The sequence below is a fragment of the Pantherophis guttatus genome, chromosome 4 (genome assembly GCF_059756535.1).
Source record: "Pantherophis guttatus breed Tessera chromosome 4, ASM5975653v1, whole genome shotgun sequence".
Lineage (NCBI taxonomy): Eukaryota > Metazoa > Chordata > Lepidosauria > Squamata > Colubridae > Pantherophis > Pantherophis guttatus.
In genome coordinates this window covers 130,883,793-130,904,545 of record NC_142066.1, presented here as the reverse complement: position 1 = coordinate 130,904,545, position 20,753 = coordinate 130,883,793, and the positions used below count along the sequence as shown (strand labels likewise).

Below are 20,753 nucleotides of genomic sequence, written 5' to 3'. Positions count from 1 at the left end.
CTTTTAATCTGAAGCCACACCTTGACTTCAGTGCTTACCATGCTTACTTGTATCCACTGTATTTTTCGGACTATAAGACGCACCAAGATTTCAAAGAGGTAAGCAAGAAAATAAAGTTTTTGCCCTCCCCGGCCCCTGGGAACACACTGCAGGCCTTCCAAAGCCTCTGCGCACTCCATTTTTTGTAAAAACGGGATGTGCAGGGTGCTTTGGGAGCTTTGGGAGGCCAAAAATGGCTGTATTTTGTGTATAAGACGCAGCAACATATCTATCCTCTTTTAGGGAAGGAAAAAGAGCGTCTTACACTCTGAAAAGTACGGTATTTCCTACAAACATGTCTTTATTTTTGGAAGGATTTTTGACTTGGCTATGGTTTTGTCTGTTGCTCCCAATATTACAGTTGGAGCCTCTGGGTGCTCCTTAAGGGGAGCCCCATGTAGAGAGCATTGCAGTAGTCCAGGCGGGAAGTGACGAGTGCCTGAGTGACTGTGCATAAGGAGTCCTGATCCAGAAAGGGACGCAACTGGCAAATCAGGCGAACCTGATGAAAAGCCTCCCTGGCCATGTGCTCTTCTAAAGACAGCCGTGCATCCAGGAGGATGCCCAAGTTGCGAGCCCTCTCCGTGGGGGCCAATGACTCGCCCCCAATAGCCAGCGATGGCACCAGCTGGCTATATAGGGATGCAGAAAGCCACAGCCACTCGGTCTTGGAAGGGTTGAGTCGAAGCCTGTTACTCCCCAATTGATAAATTGATACTTAAAGCTTGTGGGAGAAATACAGAGACAGTCTTGCAGAAGATGTTAGACGACTAATGGAGAAAGATTGTGGAGATGCCTAACTGGTCCTCCAAATCGTTTACAACCAATGCCTTATCCTTCTTGAGGATATTGTCATATCCATGTCGGGTAAAACATTCCTACACTTTGGATTACCATCACCTTCACTAGAGAAAGGAGCCATTGTCAACAACCGTCAATACCAGAGTGAACTGTCTTATAATACTGTTCAGCTGACAGAAGCAGTTGCTGTGAATGTTCCAAAATTAAATCAAAAACAGAGGAAAGCCTACTATGAAATCATGCACAGTATTGCTTCTGATTCTGGGCAATTGATCTTTCTTGACACTCCTGGTGGCACTGGCAAAACGTTCTTGATCAATCTGTTGCTGGCCAAAATTAGGGGCGGAAGGAATATCGCCTTTGCCGTTGCTTCCTCAGGAATTGCAGCTACCTTGATCAATGGAGACAAGACAGCTCACTCTGCCTTCAAGTTACCTCTCAACCTGAATCATTCTGAGTCTGCATTTTGTGGCATCTCTAAGCAGAGTGACATGGCTCAGGTGCTTTGAGAAGTCAAGTTATCGTGTGGGATGAGTGCACCAGGACTCATAAAGGAGGTATTAAGGCTCTAAGTAGGACGCTCCAGGACATTAGAGGCAGCAAGCATCTTATGGGAGGAGTTATGGTGCTTTTGGCTGGTGGCTTCAGACAAACGTTGCCTGTTGTGCCAGGAGGAACACGTGTAGATGAAGTCAAGGCCTGTCTCAAGTCATCCATCTTATGGCCTAATGTCAAAGTCCTGTCCTAGAGAGTTAACATGCGTGTCCACCTTCAACTTGATTTGAGGGCAGAAGAGTTTTATTATTTGATATTGGTGATGGCAAGCTTTTGGAAGAGGAGGGAAGAATAACTATTTCAAGTAACCTTTGTGATGTTGTGAGAGATCTGATTAGCTTGGCTGACAGAATATACCCCAACATTCATCAGGTTGGAGTGGAATGCACTTTATGGCTGAGGGAAAGAGCTATTCTCATTTCAACAAATGACTCAGCCAACAGCATCAATAACTTTCTGCTGGAGAAGCTGTCCACTGAGCATATGAAGTATGAATCTGTGGACTTGGTAATGGAGGTCAAGGATGATGTACATTACCCTGTGGAGTTCTTGCACACTCTCAACCCACCAGGATTACCATCTCATGTCCTCTACCTCAAGGTTGGGGCTCCAATCATTGTGTTACGCAATCTAATCCCTCCGAAACTGTGCAATGGCACCAGGCTTCAGGTGAAGACTCTGTACAAACACATAATCGAAGCCAAGATTTTCACAGGCGTCAATCAGGGAGAAACTGTTTTCCTACCCGGAATTCCTCTGATCCCATCAGACTACCACTTTGAGTAGTTGCCTGTTCTTCACAGTACTTTTTTGCAGCTTCTATTACTTGTGTTTTCCTAATTGCATCTGTAAATCTTTTCCTCTGTTTTTTCCCTCTTTTCCCTTTAACTTGTGTTACAGTAGAAGGAACAGATTCGTCTGAACAGAGGAAGTCGGTGTAAGAAGTGATTTGGGGCTGGGACAGTATGCAGGAGAAATTCGGTTCACAATCCATTGGTTTAGTGGTGGTCAGTGATTGAAACTCATAAGGGAATATCTCTCCTGTGGCCTTGAGTTTGGAAGCAGTTCCATAGGTGGAAGGCGTAGACATTTTGGTGAGGTAGTGACGTTCAGTACTGTATTTTTATTTATTTATTATTATTTATTTATTAATTAGACTTCTATACCGCCCTTCTCCCGAAGGACTCAGGGTGGTGTACAGCCATATTAAAAGACATAGATTTACAAAATTTAAAACTAATTACAATCAGATATATAAAATTTGGCTCAAAAATTAAGACATGCATACACCCCTTATAAAATCTGTATTAGGCCAATCCAGCTTGCTGGAACAGAAGGGTCTTCAGGGCGCGGCGAAAGGTACGCAGGTTGGGGCTAAGACGAAGCTCTAAGGGGAGCTCATTCCAGAGGGCTGGTGCCCCCGCAGAGAAGGCTCTCCCTCTGGGTGTCGCCAGTCGACATTGTTTGGCCGATGGCATCCTGAGGAGCCCCTCTCTATGGGAGTGTATTGGGCGGTGGGAGGCTATTGGTGGCAGAAGGCAGTCTCGTATATACTGTAAGCAGTCCCAGACTGCTCCTGAGTAAAGGTAATGGAATGTGAGGCAACTGACAGTTGGAACAGAGTTCTTTTCAGGTGGGGAGAGGGAGTAGAATGTTTAGCTCCTTAGCATCAGAGTGTGTTAGTATAAGACAACTGGCAGCTGGGACAGAGTTCCTTTCACGTGGGGAGGGAGAGTAAAATGTCTAACTCCTTAGCATCAGAGCATGTGAACATAATATTGTATATGAAATACTAATGATCTGATGGTCATTTTGAAAAATCCTTTCTTGGCGAGCACTTAGAAGCCAAGAGGAACATATGTGCTAAATTTCAAGTTTGTAGGCTTTATAGTTCTGGAGATTTCATGATGACTGAGTGGTATTTGGCTTTTATATATATATAGATTCATTTGATGCATTTGTGTTATTTTTTTATTCCCATATTTAAATTACATGGAATTGAATATCTTGGTTGTTTCTATTTCTTAATTCCATATTTACTGTAATTCCATTTCATTTTTTTGCAAAAGGCACCTGTCCATGTCATTCATTTCAAAATGTTTAATTTTTACAAACTATTTGGGATTCATTCAGAAATGGCTCACCCCTCCTTGAAATGATTGATCTTTTAAAAATGTTATTCAAACCATAATATGAAAGCTTGCCATGATAGAGCTGTTGATTAGCGTCTCAAGCTTGTTTGTGTCCTTTATTTCCTATTGTTGAATATGACAGTAAGACAGGTAAAAAGTGTATTAAAAGTAGTAATTTGAATAGGAAATTGCATCTTCAGCCCCTTGACACTCTCAACCCACCGTCTGTTCCTTAATTGGTAGGATATTGTGATTTTTTATTTTTTGTTTTTGCAAAAAATCTAATATTTCCTAATTTTAAATAGCTTGGTTTTAAAATTAAATGGTCTATGTGAGTATACAGCTTTTAAATTCAAACTAGAGCTTTCATTGTTATATCAATATGAGAGAAAAAACATGTTTTTTTAAAAAAAAATATTGAATAATTACTTCGTTATTTTTAATTCAAACCTGCCCTGGACATATCAACCAGGTTTTACATTATTGCTCTTCTAAAACTCTTAAGAGATTTATTGGATTGAGAAATGGTACATATATTCTCCCTGGTCATGAAGTATTTTAACCACTATACTTTGGATATTATTTTAGGTCATCTGTAGGATTTTTTTAATAAAATGTAACAATCCAGCAAAGGTCATTTTAGGAGTTTTTCTATTTTATAGTTGGAACTCACATTCCTTTCCTGCCTGTCTCCAATTTTAAGTCTCCCAAAATCCCAATTGGTAAGTTGCTGCACTGTTGTGATCTCCCATCACTCATCCTGCCTTGATGTCAGAATTATAAAACAAGCAGACTTTATGGAAAGTCAGATAAGTATAAAAACATGTCACATGTATGAAAACTTACATTTACCAAAAAGGGTCTTACAAGACGGATGACCTTTCCTTCACCATTATGGAAATTTAAATCTTAGCACGAATAGGTATGAGAGTTGAATGCCAAGTATTTGGAGTCTGTCTATCTTTAAATAGGAGTTGGCAATTATATATGACTTCCTTATAGCAGAGACCTCTCAGGACTTTGAATTCTCCAGAATCAACTGATGCTAAATTGCAATGTTGCTATGTTTGGTTTTATAATTCTAAACCAAAAGATCACATACAACACTAAAATAAGTGATAAAAATAGTTTGAGAGAACAACAGACTTTAAAGTAGCAAGGTGTAATCTGGTTTAAAATTGCTACTGAAGATGGGGATGTGTTTTCTTCAAATATCTAGTCCCATTGTCTTGAGCTTTTCTTTTTGTTACTAAAATAGACATCATTACAAGAAGATTGGAAGGGAGACAGTATAATCATATTTTAATAAAAGCAAATCAAAGATTGCCAAATATTGGAGATCTATTAACTTTATTTACTGGTCTTTTAACTTAACTGGTCAATTCATAGATTTCTTTTTCTTTTTCTAGTTAAACTGTGTCTTTTTTTTTTTTGTCTCTATATGAAAGCTTTTCTCATATAAATACCTCAATACATTATGACCATATTTCATATAATGTTCCATCTGTAATCTGTGTCCATAAGCAACTTGTCCATAAATCATAAAGAAGTCTTCAAACCATTGAGGAATTGGGGCCATACATTTATCTTACAATTTATCATTCTAATATGGAAATCAGCAATAAGAACAGAAAAGGTAATCCATTTCTGTTGTCCAGCCATCGATTTCCATGTAATAGATATGTAGTCCAAAAGAATATGGATATTCAAAAGTATTTACCCCTGTCCAAATAAATAAATAAATAAATATTGATCTTGTTTACAATTGGATAGGAAAACACCAGTAAATCTGAGACTTGTAGACCAATTGGAATAGTTGAAGAATCATTCCATAACAAGGTAGTTGCAAATTACTTCTGCACTGTTGCCAATAACAAGAAATGGTCTATGTAGTCAGTTAAAATATAGACCCATTAATTAAGACAGAATAAGGAATTTCAGAGAATGAATTAACTTCACTGTAAAACATAGGCCTAAGCAATAATTTTCCTGAATTCTGATGGAATATCAAATAACGTATAACTTAATGTAGCTGGAATCCAAAACATTTTGACAAAAACCATTATAGCACATCATTTGAAATGTGTTCTTTGTTTTTTCAATCCCATTCTACTTTTTAAGCTACTCTCAGTATAAATATGTTATGTTTCAATTGAGAATTCCTCTATGTATTGTATAGGTTTCCATAAGATACGGAATATTTTGGAGAAGTATTAGATTCTTTGTTGATTGACTGAAATAGAAAGTCATTCTTTTCCCAAGCACAGATCACATACTTGTCTGTAACAACATTTGTGAAATGAAAGACAGAGGATTATAAGAATTTCAGCAAGTGAACTATTTCCTATTAAATCCAATTGGTCTTTCAAAATTTTAAAGATCATCTTGTAATTTCATTTCTAATTGCTTTTCTCTGAGCTGGCTTTTTTATCGGTGGTGGTGGTGAGGATGATGATGATGAATGAGCTTTCAGGTGTCTGTTATAAAGCCATTTCTTGAATTCTTATCAATATGGGAACCAGCCAGGGGTGAAATGCTCCCGGTTCGGACCGGATCGCCTGATCCGGTAGCGATGGCGGTGGGTGGTTTGGAGAACCGGTAGCAGAAATCCCTGCCCCCCCCATGCCCAGCTGAGCCGCGTGATCATCAGAGGCTTTTTTTTTTACTTTTAAAAGCATTTTTTCTACAAATGCTTTTAAAAGTAAAAAAAAAAAGCCTCTGATGATCACGCAGCTCAGCTGGGATCGTCAGAGCCTTTTAAAAGCATTTTTTTAACAACCTCTTTGGCCGAAGAGGTTGTAGAAAAAATGCTTTTAAAAGTAAAAAAAAAAAACTTGGCCACACCCACCCAGTCACATTACCCCCCACCAAGCCACGCCCACAGAACCGGTAGTAAGAAATTTTACATTTCACTACTGGAACCAGCCCTTAGAATGGGATGACATGTTCTTCAATCAGTTAATTTATGACAGAGTGAAGATGAAACACTGAAATAAATGGATATTTCGTATTAAAGATAAGAATAAATACCAGTAAGTAATATTTAAATGATCAGTAAAAGTGATTTAAAATAAAGTTGTCTTATAGCTCAGTTGTCATGGGAATGTAATGGTTTCAAAAGGAACAATACAGCCATCTCATATAGGTGCTGAAAAATAGCATAGATAGTCTGGATAAGGAGGACTGGACATGTTTCCATCCTATTTACCTGCTTCCAGGTGTGAAGCATTATCCCAGAAGTAGAAAGATACTACATCTGTGGATTTTTCAACTAATTGCTGTTTATAGTATGGGATCTTAAAGAGTGTTTAATGTTAACTTGTGTTTATTGAACAATCCAAATTTAAACAATGGCTTGTTTAGACTGTGCTGCATGTTCTACTATAAGCAGTAGATGACTGAAAATGCAAAAATATGTTCCTGTTTTGTTTCTTGGAGCTTAAGTTAATAATAGAGAGAGGAGATGGCGAACTAGATAATTTATGTTACTCCAGACAAATGGAATGGTATCCAAAAATGCTGAACAGGAATTTGTACAGTGAGTACAGCTGCATCCAGGGACTATCAGAAGCCAAAAAACAAGCAGCTATCTGGATTTCTTGCTCCTCTTCTCTCCCCATCTCCTGCCATTCAACAATCACTTCATTGAAAGTGAAATGAAGTCTACAAAGGGATCATAGTGACTGAAGAACAGTGGCTAAATGTTCTTTAAATAGATTCCCCACACAGAGAGGAGCAATTTTTGCTGTGTCTCATCTTACTCAAGATCTCTTTGTAAGATTTCACTGAACTAAGGTTGACTTAGTTCGTGCACACTATAAAAAAGATCAGGAAACTGTTCTTTCTGACCTATGCTTTAAAATAAAAAGATCTCTATCACATATTTGCTTTTTTCTATATTGTTTGGCAAGATCCAGTAATCGCAGTATATTTATCGGCTGCGTTGCTGTTATTCACATTGCTCTTCCTATCCTTGGTATTTGCTCTTTCTCTGGGTAGGGCTTTGTTTTGGAGCAATTCTGCTCTCTGCACACCAACTTCATTACCAATGCAAATAGACCCTAATTTTGTAATGCAGAGTTAAATTCCTTCCCCTGTATTTTAGAGTACAACAGGACTGACTTAGTTATCTTTTGTATTTTATTTTAAAACTTTTGTTTATGCGTTTGCACACTCTTCATATTCAGCAATTCCAGAATGTAGCTACTCAAAGGACCAATTTAAACATGCTTCCCCCCTTCCCGCTTCAATGTTTGAACTTCTGATCACTTGCGCAATACAGTGTGTTCTTCAGTCTGCTTGCTATGCTTTTGCTTTATTCTGCATCCTTTATTTTTCTCCAGTAATTTTGGATTGCATGTAACATGTATTTCAACCAAATGGATTTTTCTAGTGAGAGTAATCTGAAAAATTATAAAAACTCCTTAGATCTGAAACTGTTGGGGAATTGAAGGTAGAAAGGAGTGGATTTTCTCCCCTCTCCCAAACTACTTTATACAGTGATCAAATTGCATAATAGTGAATAATTGCATTGTACTTTAGAATTTACATTGATATCCATTTGAAATGGTAACATAAGCTCTTGTTTCTCTTATAGTTACAAGTAGTCTTCTCCTTACAATTAGTCCCTTAGCAACTGTTTGAAGTTATGGCAGACCTATTAGGGGATACTTACAACCTGGATTTGAAGTTTGACACACAGCCACATGAATGCATGTCGGGTGCTCAACAGCTGACGCATTTGCAAGCATTTGTAGCATTCCATGGTCATATGATCACTTTTTACGACAATTTTGCTGAAAACCGGTATTTACTTTCAGTTTTTGGCAAAACTGCACTCATATTGAGCCATCGATTAACTTAATGATTGCTGCTAAAGGGTCATGAAATTGGACCAGTGACATGGCTGACCTGATTTATGATTTACAACTTACAGCTGTGATGGACTGGCTCCATTATGGTTGCAAGTCGAGGAGTGTCTGTAATACTACATGCCGCCCTGTGCCACTTACTTAAAGTGTAAAATCCTAATAATTAATACATGGTGTCTTTCAAACTCTGCCTGCCTGTTAGAGGGTGAGATAGGAATTAATTCAGAGACAAATGGAACTAAGATGTGAATTAAAGTGAAATGTATTACTATTTTCAAAGGATTACAGTAAAGAATAATCCATTTGTGTTCAGGTTCAGGTTGTGTTCAACATTTTGTCCCTCTTATTTAGTAAATCTGAATATTCCTCTCACTAACAATGTTGTCTCAAAACCCTGAAAAGAACCTCCCCACTTCTTATCTAAGAAGAATAAATGCCAGTCTATTATGCTTCAGGTTTCATCTGTTAACATGTCTTTAGTTTTGACATTTTCAATGTTGAGAATGTTTTAAGAGGAGGGGAGAGTTATCATGGCAGTTCATTCTGCCCTGGGTCTATGACAATTTGCTATGGCCAACTCGCTACCGGACAACTCGCCACAGGACAACTCGTTGCTGGACAAAATATCAAAGAAATAATATCAAAGAAATAATATCAAAGAAATGGTGGAATAGAATCATTAAAGAAAGGATGCAAAAGGAGGAAAAGAATGAAATGTGAATTGTTGAAAACCAGCATTTACTTTCAATTTTTGGCAAAACTGCACTCATATTGAGCCATCGATTAACTTAATGATTGCCGCTAAAGGGTCATGAAATTGTTTTACCATGTACCCTTTTGTACATGGTAATATATGCCATATGTCAGCCCTTTGAAATAGTCCAGACAAGAAGCCAAAACCGTTAGTACTAACACTAATATGTGGTTGCAATAATAAAATTTTTCAAATCTGAAAGCACTTCCCCACTCCCCTGCCTTTACTTTCCAAAGAACTACGAAGGGTCCCTTCTGAGATGCATTCTCCATTCCTTCTGTGGGCTGGAGTATCTCTTGTCTAGCTATTGCCATGGTTATTTTCATAGTCCCTTACTCTCATGTGGCACACCTAAAGAAGGATGAGGCTTCTGTCCTGTAGTCCTGACCATTTTGCCCTTTTTAGACTACCCATGGACACCCCTATTCAGGAAGAAGTCCCAGTGTAGATTTTGATCAAGCTTATTTGGAATGAATTAAAAATTGAAGTAGCAAGATCAGCAGTTTTGTTTCTAACATTTTTTAATATTGGAAGGGCACTGATTAGCTAACATACATCTTTGTATTTATTGCTGCCTTGTTTTATAGCTAGTGTTAGGTTTCTGACTTATTTTTACCATCTCCAGCTTCAGAAGTCTTCAACAAAGTGGTTTGGAACTGAGCAGAATGATTTTTTTTAAATTTGAGAATTAGGGTGCCTTGTTTGGAAATATTGTGTTACTGAGATATAGAAGTAGTCCTCGATTTATGCTCATTTATTTAATGACCATTATGACAACACTGGAAAAAGTGATTTATGATCAGTCTTCATACTTAGGACTGTTGTAGTGTCCCCACAGTTACATGATCAAAATTCAGGTACATTATGGCAACATTATGGTATATATTTATGACAGTTGCAGCATTCCAATCCATTATGTGATTGCCATTTGTGACCTTCCTAGGGAGTTAAAGCAAGCAAAGACAATGGGGGCAGCCACATTTTGCTTAATGACCACATGATTCATTTAACAACTGCTGCAAAAAAGGTTGTAAAATCAGATGTTACTCACTCAGCCACCCCATTGTTTAATAATGGAAGTTCTGGTCTCAATTGTGAGTTGTAAGTTAAGGGCTACCTGTAATACCTAAGCAGTGGTGGGATTCAGCCAGTACTCACCACTTCGGGAGAACCGGTTGTTAACTTTCTGAGCAGTTTGACAAACTGCTTGTTGGAAGAAATCATTAGGGCAGAGAACTGGTTGATAAATTACTTGAATCCCACCACTGCACCTAAGAAGGAAAGTTGTGCATCTGGTGCAGGACATATTTGTAGCATTCCCACCATGCCAGCAGCAATGGGCTGCTCAGGAAACCAACACCTGGGGAATTCTGGGAACTGAAGTCCACAGACCTTAAAGTTGCTAAAGCTGAGAAATTCTGTTTTAGGATTAGGAGAGGAGAAAGCATACTGGAAGAAGATGCACATTACTGCCAAGAAAATGACATTGGCATACAAACTTGATAAATAGACTTGCTATCTATCAAGAGTCAGCTGCAGTTGTTAAAAACTGAGAGTACTTGCTTATACTTACAGAATTACAACATTTTAGTTCCATTGTAGTATGATAGGCTTTTCTAGCCTGCTTTCTGCATCACATCTTCCACACTTAATTCTCATTCTCTCGGCCATATATGATGACATCTATAAACATAAAATGTAATTTATCTGTGAGATATGGTTAATATTGTGAGAGTAATTCTATAATGAAATGCTGCTTCTAGATAACCTAGTGAAAGATTGGAATGGTTTCTCTTTGCTTTAGAGGACAGGTTGTGTTTGGAAACAAATTAAGTATTAAATGGAAAAATTACATTGGAGCAGTGCCCAGATTCTCAAGCCTAGCTGCCAATAAACTAATAATTGGGTATCCTCTGCTGCAAGCTTTTTAATTCAAATCATACTGGGGAGACCCGGATCATCCATTTGAGTAGTAGTAGCTACAAATATGTGATTAAATCCCTCTGTTTATGAGGATCATTTGCATAACATATGTAAAAAGTGGTAGGTGATTATGCCTTCATGGTTACCATCCTCACTTTTTTTTTATTGCCCCTCTTGTCATTTTATACTTTAATTAATATTTATTTTACCTGAGAAGATAAATTTTTGGATGAATTTTATCAAAAGATTTAGAGATTTTTCTCTAAATCTCTTCTCAGGCATGAATTTATACAGACCACAGTATTATTGCATGAAGTTTGACTGTATTCTGATGTGCTGACAGAATGGAAGAGGGTGCTCATATCTATATACTACTAAAACTCTTTAACTAGGTGTAACAGTATATCCATAGGGGACTAGTTTTTGAACCAAGATATCTCAAATGGGTTAACTTAGAGAATGTATTCAAAATCTGGGCCCTGATTCTTGAGAGAATGAAATTTGGGAAAGTTGTGGCTGCTTCAGTGCTACTGGCTTATGCTATGCTGTTGCTGCAGTCATGTGATCTTAATTTTCAATGTTTTGTGACAGTTTCCAAGCCAGTCTCACAATTCCTTGCTTCCTTCCCCATATATAGCCCCACCTGGCAGTAGTCACTTACCTATCTCTTGGGGACGGAAGAGGAGGGAGGAAGGAAGGAAGGAAAGATTCCCAATGCTCCCTACCAGATTATCACAAGGAATAAGAAAACTCAGTGGGGAAACTGGCAGGAAATTGGAAGTTGCTTCTGCTCCCACCTACCCCACACCCCCAGTTTTTCTATTTTTCTGTTTCAATAAGAAAATATCTCTTTTATGATCACCTAACAGGGCATTGGCTGTCTAATAAATTTGTTTTTGTTTTAAGTAATATATGAGTGCATATACGAACAAACTCTACACACAGAGTATTATTAACTAAAACGATACATTTGTAACTTTTTAAACAAAAAACAAATATAATATATTTCACTGACAAAGTCGTTCATGCTCCCCACTAAAATGTGATTTCATTTGTATGGTTTTGATGGGTTAAGTGAATCCATATTGCTTTATAAACTGTATGTGGCTTCAAGTTGAATGTCTAACAGGCTTCTATCATAGCTTCTTCAACAAATTATGTGTTTAAAACTTGCCTTTATAAAACTATAGTGATTTAGCTGAGGAACTCCAGTAAAGAATTTTGAAAGGTAGAGTCCAAAAACATCAGGCAAGAATTAAGTGAATCTGTGAATTTCTATGTATGCCTCTTGCAACTCTGATATTTCTTCACCATGCAAGAGCTTTACTTACTGTGTTTGATCACCCCTACTCGTTGCTTACTGAGGCTATTTTTTAATGAAAAGTAGTGTTCCCCAGGCATCTGGTTCCACTGGGAACAGGCAGATAAACTCTAGCAAACGGGTTTTCATGCAGATTATATTTATTTGGGAATCCTTGAACACATAGACTTACAATTATGGTGAGTCATGGTGAGGTTCATCCATATTTCATAATTTCTCCCATTTCCTAGTGTAAAAGGATGATAGTTTTGTCCCCCTGTTCAGAAAGCATGTTTCTCTCTTCTAAGGTAATCCAACAATGGCCAGGTCTTTGTTCTAAAACCCAGGCAGAAAGCCTCAGTGGCCAATCAGACACACAGATATGGTCACATGTCATGGACTGCATTTCCCATAATGCAATCTCTCTCTACATCTCCCACAATGCAATCTCTTAAGGAGACAGCTCTTAATCCTTAAGGTAACTAACTCACCACAACTCCCTATCTGTAACAGCACAAGTAGTTCTTAATTTTATGGAGTGCTGCATATCATATGTATCTCTGTACTACTAATAAAAAGTGCATCTTTTGCAGCCCAACGGCCACCATATCATGCAGAAAAGGTTTGCACCAGGAGAGCAGAGGGAGCCTCCGGTTTTTCAGAACAATTGAAAAATCTTTAGCAAAAATCATGACAGATATTACTTATTGCATTGCCATTCAAGCACAAAGCGAAACCTGTATCTATAATATAGACCTATATTAAGGGGCTGTCAGAGACAAAAGGGTGTTCTCCAAAGCAGAGGAGGACAAGATAAGAAGTAATGGATGGAAGATTATTAAAGAGAGATCCACTCTAGAATTTAGGAGAACTTTCCTGACAATGAGAACAATTAATCAGTGAAACAACTTGCCTCCAGAAGTTATGGGTGCTCCATCAGTGGAGGTTTTTAAGAGGAGATTGGACAACCATTTGTCCTGAATAGTATAGGTCCTCCTATTTGAACAGGGGCTTGGACTAGGAGATCTCCAAGATCTCTTCCACTCTGTTATATCCTTGCCCAACTCCTGATTGGCAGAATATTAATTATGTACATATTTTATTGCTTGTTAGATTTACATTTGCCATTTTCCCAGGGGCTCAAGGATAGCATTTCTTCCTCTAAATTTTCTCCACAGTAATGATCCTCAGGGATGATGATTGGCTCAAATCACAAGTAAAGTCAACAGTTGAAAGGGAGGTTGAATCTAGATCTCTCCAATTGCTGTGTGCAATGGAACTACCTTTCACCCTGCAGATGTCACAGATTGTGCCTGAAACAAAGATCCTTTAATAATTATTCCTCATGTTCTGTATTCCTCCTTAAATGTGTCCTGTGTGCAGAAAGGTAATACAGTAAGCCATTAAAATTAATGACACTGAATAGAAGCATAGCATTACTTCTTTCTGAACTGGATTTCGCAACTTTTTTGATCCCTTTATTAAAAATAAACACAGATCATTTTATTCGTCTAAGTTTCTTAGTCCTATTATCTATAATTAATAGCTCCAACTTTGGCTACAGTTTTTGCTGAATAAATGGTTCAACGATCAGGCTTTGTGACTCCTAACTGAAGCCAAGTCCTACAGCGGCAGCACATGCAGAAATAAAAAATTCATTGAATAGACACATAAATCCATAATTGCTTGACCAGATGATGAATTGAACTTTAAATCTTCTAACAGCTACATTTTATTATCTACCTGAACCAGCCGCTACATTATTAAGATTCGTTCTGGAGAATCTAAATAAATATTCAATTTTTTAAATTACTAAATAAAAAAAGTTCTCCAGTTTTGGAAATGTACTCTTTTATAGACTAAATAAGAAAGACAATAGTAACATTCTACAGGTTGTCAAAAATAGGAATGTCATGAATTATCCTTAAGGCTTTTAGTAGGATTGAGTTATTATTTTAGTTCTGGATGATGTTTTATAAAGTATGCTTTTATGAATTAAAACTTCTATAATATATTTATATGGTCATTTCTAAGGGTATATAAATATAACATTTTTAGATATATGAAAGGTTTTTTATTTTAAAAGTATTTAATTAAGGACATGGGTTGTACATAAAGCAAAATGCAATTACTTAAAAAAAATTCAACACTGTTGAAATGTTATCTTTCAAATAGGGAATCTAATTCTGGATTGTTTGTTTATACCCAGTGGGTTAATTTTGGATATTAATGAATATATTTTCCTCCGTACAATGTGTCACTAATACTCAGGTGAATGAGAGATAATTGCTAAAATATATGGAACAAATACTGGTGTGGGAATTCTGGAACTTAGCCCAGAAAATGACAGTGTATGTTTTTGATGAAGAAGAATTTCAAAGGTACATTGTAAAGCTGTCCGCATGGGATTGAGCTAAAGGATCATATGAATCCAGTAGGAGTGTGCCAGGGGAGCACCTGTTCAGTTGCATCTCCAGTTGTGCAAGCCGCAAGCGAGCACATGCACGTGTGCTCCATTTGCGTGAGCGGCAGGCGCGTGTGCATGCCGTTTGTGCAAACGGAGCTGCACCTGTGCTTGTACCGGTTGCTCGAACGGAATTTTCCCCTCCCTCCCTCCTCTGGTCTGCAAAGCCAGAAAGATCAGGGAATTCTGGACTATGCACCTGAAGTGAATTGTACAGCATTTCACCCTGAACTTACACTTGTGGGGACAGTGGTGGGTTTCAAATTTTTTTACTACCAGTTCTGTGGGTGTGGCTTGTGGGCATGGCATGGCTTGGTGGGTGTGGCAGGGGAAGGATATGGTAAAATCTCCATTCCAACCCCACTCCAGGGGAAGGATACTGCAAAATCCCCATTTCCTCTCAATCAGGTGGGACTTGGGAGGCAGAGAATAGATGGGGGCGGGGCCAGTCAGGTGGTATTTACCGGTTCTCCAAACTACTCAAAATTTCCACTACCAGTTCTCCCAAACTGGTCAGAACCTGCTGAAACCCACCTTTGTGTGGGGAGCACCTTAAACTAGTGTTTTTCAAACTTAGCAATTTTAAGCTTTGTGGGCTTCAATTCCCAAAATTCCCCAGGCATTGCTGGCTGGGGAATTTTTGGAGGTGAAATCCACACATCATAAAGCTGTCAAGCTTGAAAAACACTGCTTTAAAGCAACAGTGCCAATTCTGGAAGTGCCTAAAGTTGCAGTGGGCAGCTCCTTTCAGCTGTTTTAAAGTGTTACAGACAAATAGTAATTTATGCTGCAAAACACCCTTTACAGACTGAACCAAAAGCAATGTATGGGGCTAGAATTTACTGTTTTTAACCATGGCTATCTATGTCTACATAGAGGAACCTTACCATGTTTTGTGCTTTAAAAGAGCTATATTTTAACTAGGTTTAGATCCTTGTAAAATTAGATTACAATACAGCTAGCATTAACTTTTCTGTAGCTTGATTGATGGGTATTTTAATTGTTCTTAAATCAGGATGGTTTGTTATGGTGTTTGGTTGCTGTTTTATATTCATATATGGTATATGTTTTAATATTGCATGCAATTTTTTTGGGTGGGGGAGAGTTACATTTATTTATTTAAAATTTGTATTGCTGCCAATCTTACTCATGATTCTTGATAGCTAACACTAAATGAAAATAGTCTTTTACAAAATAGTATACACATAAAAATACAGCTGAGGTACATAACCGCTATACAAATCAACCATTTTGTAACCTATACAAACCTATACACACCTATACAAAGACAACCATTGCATGGGCTTAGAGTAGACACATATCTGATTCTCCAGGTTCAGCAGCAGAAACTAACTTGTTTTGGGGCTGAACAGAATCACGTTATTTGAGTTGGGCAGCCCTATATGTCTACCAAACAAAAACTTGGGGAATAGTGGCCATATGTTAATGAAATCACATTCTTGCCTTCTTAACCATTGGCTGCCCTGGAGGATTTGAATTGATATGTGACAACCAGCAGAGTATTGAGGGTTCCCCCCTCATTTCTACCTTTAATATGCTTTTTCTGACTAATATCCATTAATCACAATGAATCTTGCGAAAAATGTGAACTCCTGATGACTCCAGGAGTGATGCACCTCTTGGAACTGTCTTAGCAACAATATTAATAGTTGCTTTTCATAGTTATTTTCAGGATAACTTTTTTCAGCTTCCTAGTGCTGCCACCCATCCAAGTATGAACTAGGCCTCACCTGCTTATCTTCAGAGCCCAGACCTAGTGAGTCAGGTGATGTCACCTGCAGACACTTATCTGTGAGTAAACATGCTTAAGATGCAAACCCGACATGATGCTTAATTTTTTTTGGAGGGGGGGGGACTATTGTTTGGCAAAAATTCACCATCCAGAATTTTTCTGGGGTTATAATCTTGCTTGTCACATTGCAGGCTGGCAGTTTGGCTGTCAAACCCAATTGACATATTTATGGTTTGTATTCAGGAAGAATCCTCAATACAAAAAATAGCATATTTTAGCAAGCCTTGGGAACCTGGTTTACACATAATGCAAAATGTAAACCATGATTTAGAAATGACATTGGCTAAGTTCACATATTACATAAGCCAAAACTGAGTTTACCTTGTTACGGTAATGTAGTTTGTGAACACTGCTATGGAGTTACTGCTTTCAAGCTTAACCCAAACAGGTATTGCAGGATCAAAGTAGACTTCATTCATCCTGATCACTGCAGAGCTTTGTGTGGGATGTGGTGGGAAAAATTAAAAATATGTCATTGTAAAAATAAGAAGAATATCTCATCAGCCATAAGTAGGAAGCCAAAAAATTACAAGCAGATTTTTTTTTAGTAGGAGTTAAACCGGGCAATAAAAATAAGAACACAGTTCTCATGTATGTTTGAATTTTTACATATTAGATGTGCCATTTCCATTTTCCTTCTTAATAGAATTATACTTGAGGGATGGGAATCTAGTTGGCCAGGAACAATTTTCCCTTGATCCGTGTCCAGTCGCTTGGCTGTTATCTTGTGTTCCCCTTTTCATGTAATCTCTATTGCCCTTTTGTCCTCTATTCTGTTCTTTCCCGCATGGCAAGCAGTCAGTCACCAGCTCTCTGTTGTACTGTTTCCCAGGCACCTGGCGCCAAGCTGGGGAAGGATGTTTATTCAGTGCCTTAACCTCCTATTAAGTAGATTGCAGTATTCTGAGACATTCTAGGAGTGAATTGATTGTTCCTATATCTCATTGTATTGTAGTGACATCTACAGGAGATCCAGAGTATTGGTGGTTTAAATGCCATCTTTAGTAAATTGCAGTACATGTATTAGATATTTATAAGTTGAATAGAGCCAAACAAAAATATAAACAATAAAAGCCAGCTGGGAATCTTTAGCCACTCATTCTCTCTCAGCCAAGCTCACTTCACAGGGTTATTGTTATGGGGAAATAGGAGGAGGAAAGAGCATTATGTATGTTTAAACCCTTGAATTATTTATAAAAACAATAAAGGTGGGAAATCTAATAAATATATATTAAATAGAACCATTTGGAACATTAAGGGACAACACTGTAATCTAATGCATGTTTTACTGCACCCTTCTATTTTTCAACTGAACAGAACCAGAATTTGAAGCAGGATTTCTAATCTAATTCTAAACAAGCCAGTATAACAAAGTTTGCTGTATAAACTGCAACTCGTTGTTAATTTACTATTTTTTTTTAAATTAGCACAAAACTGTGTCCATAGTGGGTACCTAAACTTGTCTTTAAGGCAGTGAAATGGTTTTAAAAATGATATTCAATATTTCTTTGTTTAAAGAATAAGAATTTTCCTTTTGGCATAAAACAATCCTATATCCTAACTTAATTTTGGCATTACTGCATAAATGTTGCTTATATAAACTAGTAGGTTGCAGAAAGGCCCTGCTTCTGATGGGCCACTGATACAGACAGTGAAAAACAATTAGATAATGAGAGCAACACAGAGGGAGAGGAAGGACTTCCGTTTATGTGTAACCTCTGACATAGAAAAGGGTATTCCTTTTGATCTCCTCTAAGAGTGTGTGTGTGGCTTATTGTGGTTATAATAGAAGTTGTTTTGGAGAATTAGCTTGAAAAGCTAATACTATTTAATGAGCTAGTGCTCCTTCTATAGCATCTTTATCAGCACAGCTTTCCCTTAATGACCAGAGAACATATTTTACCTTTAGGCACAAATGAACAAAATATTAGGAAGCATGTCTAGAAGAAAATCCAATATGAGTAATAGGCTGCTCCATTTTCAAAATTATCCCACCCAGCCTCATAGAATTTGGAGTTACTAGCCTGTTTGTGTGTGATATAGGAATCAAGTACTCTGTTTACTTACTCTTAAATCAATTTTCCTCACATTCCCCAATTGCCATACTGCTAAATAAGTTCATTATAGTTCTGATGTAGAACAGTCTCCTGTAGTGATTAAGGCATCAACCTAGAAATCTGGAGATGGTGAGTTCTAATCCTGCTTTAGGCATAAAGCCAGCTAGGTAATCTTGAACACACACTCAGCTCTAGCAAGCAGACAATGGCAAACTTCTGAAAAACTATAGAGACTAGTCCAGTTGTCAGGAGTAAAAAAAATTGACTCAAATATATCAAAGACAAACAGTGTTACTAATTCCCCTAGAGTTTTGAAGATGCTCAGCAAATTTTCTTTGGAAGTTTCTTTAGCCAGTGACTATGGTACAATTTTGTGCCCTGCAGTGTTCATAATCTCAAGGAGGCTTCTACAAAAAGACTACTTTATGGCAGTTGCCAGTTAAAATGAAATTTCTGTTGACTCTTTGGCATTCCAGATAGAGTTTTAGTAAGCATTGGCTCTCTGTCAGATTTTCTGATATTAATGTCACTCTTTAGTGCATGGCTGTCAAACTCCCAGCCTACAGGGCAGATGCATCATGTGCTGGCCACTCCCACGCCCAGTTTAGCGAAGGGGGGAAAGCCCCAATAAGTCATGCAATGCCGCCATGACGATGCAAGTTTGACACCCCTGCTTTAGTGTCTTGGATACTTAGCATTGAAACCATACAAAGTAGAAGGAGGGAGTTCTGTTTAGGATTTTCATATAGCTAGCAGGTATATGAAACAGGTAAAAATCAACATTAAGAAAGATGAGTTCAAGGTTTAGTTCAATTTTAAGCAACATGTTATCATATAAATAGAACAATTTAGGAACAAGAAACCAAATTATCCAGATTATAGAACAAGAATATGTTAAAGGTTCTGAGCATTTGTATGCAAGGTATGCTGAATACTATAATGGCATTGGAATGGGCCCAAGTAAAAGCATTTATCCTCAAGGCTACTTGTCCCAATAAATGCAGATTATATTGTTTAAATTAGGTTGTGATTACTGGCCTAGTTGGAAGTAACAGCCTATTCTCGAACTGAACACTTTCCCCAAGACACTCTACAAGAAATCAGCTACTTTTTCATTTTTTCTACTCTTTGACCTTTGGATTGGGGATGTTAGCATTTGTGGCATGCTTAATAGTGGCATTCCTAGTTCAAAGACTGAGTCTGGAGTTGCAAGGTCTAAGGCAGTGTTTCTCAAATTTAGCAACTTTAAAATGAGTTCAATAGGCTTGGTGTTGGCTGGGGAATTTTGGGAAATGAAGTCCACTCATCCTAAAGTTGCCCATGTTTAGAAACTCTGCTGTAAGGGAATGGAAAACAATTTTGCCAAGAAACTAGAGTTAAATTTTGATTTTTCAATGCTGAAATCACCAGCAAGGTCCTAGAATTCCCTCCTTGTTTCTCTCATCTTGATTATCACTGGGAGAAGGAAAAAGAAAAAAGCAAGATAATTTCTCTAAACTTAGGTGTAGCAAAACTAAAGTATCATGGTGAGGTTAAAATAAAAATTAACATTAAAAAGAGAGGAAACCATATGTCCAATTTAAAACATGCTGATTGAATCAGAATTTTAAAGAAATTAATATAATTTACAATCACTTAATTATAAGTTGATGAATAAAATTATTCTTTCTTTCTGTAGTTTTACATTATACATCTAGATTTGTACATTGCTGTATCAAAATAAAAATATTGTCAAAATATTTGCAACTCTTCCAAACTGATACCAAACATGCTTGTATTTTTAGGATTTTAAATATTTTATTCATTTATTCAACATTTTGAACTGCCAATCTAATAAAATGTAATCAGAATGTAATTTTTCCATCTTTGTGGTGCATCTAATTTCATGATTAAAATTGTGCCTGTTAAATAAATAATAGTACTGTATACTGTTTTTGATTTTGTCATTAAAATTAATGTTAAACTAAAGGTTACATGCATTCATGTGTAGGCAGCCAGTTTGGTCTAGTGATTAAGGCACCAGATTAGAAAACAGGAGATTGTG

At 37.4% G+C, this 20,753-nt stretch overlaps 1 protein-coding gene and 1 long non-coding RNA gene across 3 annotated transcripts in view; one reads left to right on the top strand and one right to left on the bottom strand.

The window, feature by feature from the left end:
* KIAA1217 (KIAA1217 ortholog) overlaps nt 1-20,753 on the top strand; it is a 450,644-nt gene that overhangs the window by 24,729 nt on the left and 405,162 nt on the right. The gene's annotated exons all lie outside the window — the stretch shown is intronic.
* LOC117655256 (uncharacterized) overlaps nt 1-20,753 on the bottom strand; it is a 36,320-nt gene that overhangs the window by 8,246 nt on the left and 7,321 nt on the right. Inside the window, exons 3-4 of one of the 2 annotated variants that reach the window (XR_004588609.2) lie at nt 10,726-10,835; nt 7,652-7,930 (exon numbers count right to left, since the gene is read on the bottom strand). This is a non-coding gene — a long non-coding RNA (uncharacterized LOC117655256). Of the gene's footprint in view, nt 1-7,651; nt 7,931-10,725; nt 10,836-20,753 lie in introns of those variants that run through there. The other variant, XR_004588610.1, reaches the window with a different exon arrangement.